Genomic DNA, 4181 nt, shown 5'->3' on the forward strand with positions numbered 1-4181 from the left:
ACAATAAAAGATGGATGGCCTAATCGATCATGCCACCTCGATGAAGACAACTTGGTGACCGCAAAGACTTCTTTATTTGACATCCTAAAGTGTGAGATCAATGGATAGAGCCCATCAATGCATCTACCTCTATAGAGAACCCTCCTCGTTGCTAGATCTTTATATTAATCCAGAAAAATAAAGGGTGAAATTCAAGAAGGACATGATTGTCTAAGGCAATGTGATGAACATAGAGGAGGTCTATATTAGCATGAGGGGAATATACAATTTCCTTGAGTGGAATATGATAGCTAGGGGTTTTGAAAACTTAATGACCGACATGTTCTATCCTCATACCAGATCCATTGGCACCATGAATTTTATCCTTGCATGATACTTCCCATGAACCACCAGCTTCCCTAGATCCATGTGAGATGATCAGTCGCACTGTTGTACATGCACCCGTTTGTGTCCACACCATATTGTGCGGCAGCAACAACTTTTCTTCTAGTGCATCATCATTGAAGCGGTACCAACAATCTTTGGTGTTGTGGCCAAACTTGGAGTGGATCTAGCATTGGATGGGTTCATTGCCCTGAGCATGGTTAGAAGGTGCGGGGCCTCCTAAACCTCCTGGACGAGTGCGGGCTCCCTTGTTATTGGAGTACAAAGGGTGCCTGCCGGGCCACTTCTTCTTGTAGCCACCAACACCGCTGCCATGTTTCCTGTAGCCACCGTCACCTGATTTCTATGACGAAGGAGGACCACCATGACATGCAGCGGCATTGGCAAAGGAATTTAAGCCCCCTACCGCCAGATCCACCAGAGAAGATCCCCACACATTGGTCAAAATTCCACACGTGTGCATAGAAGAAGTCGACGGTGACCTGATCCGTGCAGGCGTCGATAACTGTGACTACAGAGTTGTAGTCAAGGTCCTATCCGGCAATGACGAAGGAGACAAGTTCATCCTCGTCCACGGGCTTTCGTGCGGTTGGTATCTCATCTACTAGTCCACTCATCTATGCGAAGTACGTCAGGGCCAACTGATTTCCCTTCTGATTATTTGCTAGGGAGATGCGGATATTATTTATACACGGATGTGATTGTGATGCAAACATGTTATCGAGAGAGGTCCGCAAAGCATGTGATGTCCTGATGGAGATGACACACACCGGCACGTCCCTCGACAAATTGTTGAGGATGTGACCAAGGACCTGTTGGTCCTATCGAATCCATCCGTCATACGCTGGGTTGGGGATGGGATGGTCCATCCCTTGTCCTTCGCAATGATGATCTTCTCGGGACCAATGATGGAGCCATCGAGGTAGCCGTACAGGCTCGCACCAAGGAATTGTGGCACAATCAGTGCCCTCGAGAGGCGATAGTTCTCCTTGGTCAATTTCTCTACGACCTAATCAAGGTCGGACGGTGGGGGTTGAGGAGGAGGATCCCATGTGGATTGCTGTTGCGGTGGATGGGTTTTCAGAACATAAGGTAAGAGGTTGCTCTGATTACCACATAGAAATTGTGGAAGCATTCCTACACTCAAGAGTGGGCCATGGGTATTCATTATAGCGATGGGGCTTATCTCATGATAGCGTACAAACTTGGAGTACAAGAGATGAGAAGATATAGCTCATATGGTTTAACAAGATACTAATCTATCTCTACCCAACTGCCTCTCTAACTAACATATATGCCGTGGTCTCTTTCACCTACATGAGAATACGCAAGCTATTTCAACAAGTCCCTCATGCAATGCCTTGTCCAACAAAACCATCGTTTAAAAAAATGTTTGCCTCTATGGTTCGTTACACCAAGCTAACGCAGCTATCATACGTCCATTTTGCATCATGATTTCTTATTGATATTTGTGTTATTCTTGTCCATTGTTTCATATTATCTTATAATTCTTATGCCCTTTCTCTCTAAATATGTAAGGTACATCATAAAGAGGAAAATATTTGGAATCTGGAATTCTGGACCGAGAAACGCCAAAAAAGGCTAAAAAATCACGAGACTCCAAATAACCCGAAACTTTACAAAGAATTTGTATGGAATATTTAAGAATTGTTGGGCCAAAAATATAACAGAGGGGGTCCACCTGCTGGCCACAAGCCAAGATGGTGCGCCCAACCCCTCGACGCACCCTGAGGGCTTGTGGGGCCCATGTAGATCTCTCGGCCTCCCTCTTTTCTTATATTGTGTGTTTTACCCTATAAAAAATCATAAGGAAACTTTTGGGAATAAGCGCCGCCATCTCGAGGTGGAAACCTGGGCAGAGGCCCTTTTGCACTCCGACAGTCAGGTTATGTCGGGGGAATTCCTCTCCGGGAGGGGGCGATCAAAGCCATCGTCATCACCAACACTTCCTCCTTCATGGGAGGACCAATCTTCATCAACATCTTCATGATCACCATCTCATCTCCAACCCTAGTTCATATCTTGTATTCATTCTTTGTCTCAAAACCTCATATTGATACGTGTGGGTTACTAGTTGTGTTGATTACATCTTGTAGTTGATGCTTGTTGGATTACTTGGTGGAAAATATTATATTCAGATCCTTAATCGTTATTATTATACCTCTGATGTTGAAGATGTTGATGAGGCCTGACTAGTTACTATTGTTCCTCGGGACATGGAAGAAGACTTGTTATAAGTAATCATGTGAAGTTGGTATTCTTTCAATATTTTGATGATATGTATGTTGTTACTTCTCTTAGTGGTGTCATGTGAACGTCGACTACATGACACTTCTCCGTGGTATGGGCCCAAGGAAAGTCCTTGTGGAGTAACAAGTAGATGATAGGCTGCGAGAGCGACAGAAGATTAAACCCTAGTTTATGTGTTGCTTCACGAGGGGCTGATTTGGATCCACATGTTTATTGCTATGGTTAGATTTATCTTAATTCTTCTTACGTAGTTGTGGATGCTTGATATAGAGGGTAATCATAAATTGGTTGTTTGTTTAAGTAAGAACAATGCCTTCGCACCGGTCCACCCACATATCAAATTATCAGAGTAGAGAATGCGAATCAACTCAACATGATGAATATGACTAGAGAGAAACCCACTTATCATTTCCTTCTACTCCTTGTTGGGTTCAATACTCTTACTTACCTAAATGGCTATGATTGATCAACTATACTTGTGGGTCATCATGCTAGCTAGTAAGGGCATCTCCAACACCGTCCACCAAACCGTGTATAAACGTCTCGGCCGGGCGGTCCGAATATTTTGAGGCCTCCACCGCCTTCCATCAAATGTTCATGGACTGGTCCCCACACACGAATTCCCGTAAACCGGAAGCTAACATGGGCGAGGTTTATGGGTGTACGTACATCAGGTCGAACTTCGATACCCCAAGACCACACGAAGGCTGGAGGGGTGGGGAACTAGCGCGCACGTAATTTACGCAGTACGAGGGAGTGCTCGATAGCTTGCATTATAATTACTAATTTGAAGCTGGAGAAAGGGAGGAGCAACGAGTGCTGTAAGAACGTTTTGTAATTGTTCAAGGACCTATAAAAATATGTGATTCAAAGACGTTGTGGGAGGTGATGACAACATATATGATCATGCACAACATCATTGTGGGAAATTAGGGTGACCGAGTATGGCATGGTTGGGAATTTGAGAAAATTAGTGATCCTATCACACTTCGTGACGAGAACCCGACAAAAATTGGGGAATTTATTGAAATTCATCAACATATTCACCATGGAGCAACTCATGTGCAACTTTATAATGATATGGTTGAGTATTTATGGGAGTTTGAGGGGAGAACTAAAGAATATGTTGAATAAGTTGATTTCAAATTTGAATTATTTTATCGTAATACTTCATATTTGGTTTGCACAACCTTCGTACCAAAATGTAAGACATATTTTTTGGTTCGCATAGGGCATTAAAAACATCTTGCAATTTATTACGAAGGAAATAATATTTACAAATGAATTTTATTGTTGCATAGATATATTTGAACAACATAACTATAGATGAATGATGATATTTATTTTACTTATTTTTAGTGTTCTGGGTATAGGATAGAAAACAAGGATGGACATTTCGAATATATTGAAGTGACTAAAGCGCTAGCTCACCCAATAACACGACGAACTGAACCACTCCTTGGAAAGTTGTTACGACATCCATGGTTTATTCATAGAGCTAACTCATCGAGCTAGTATTACCGGCA

General features: G+C 42.8%; 1 non-coding gene across 1 annotated transcript; it reads right to left on the minus strand.

The window, feature by feature from the left end:
* Window positions 1-823: 823 nt before the first annotated feature.
* LOC123451572 lies at window positions 824-962 on the minus strand. Its single transcript, XR_006632412.1, has one exon. It is a non-coding gene; the product is annotated as a small nucleolar RNA Z247 (small nucleolar RNA).
* Window positions 963-4181: the final 3219 nt, after the last annotated feature.

This window comes from Hordeum vulgare, chromosome 4H, assembly GCF_904849725.1.
Source record: "Hordeum vulgare subsp. vulgare chromosome 4H, MorexV3_pseudomolecules_assembly, whole genome shotgun sequence".
In the NCBI taxonomy this organism is placed as follows: domain Eukaryota; kingdom Viridiplantae; phylum Streptophyta; class Magnoliopsida; order Poales; family Poaceae; genus Hordeum; species Hordeum vulgare.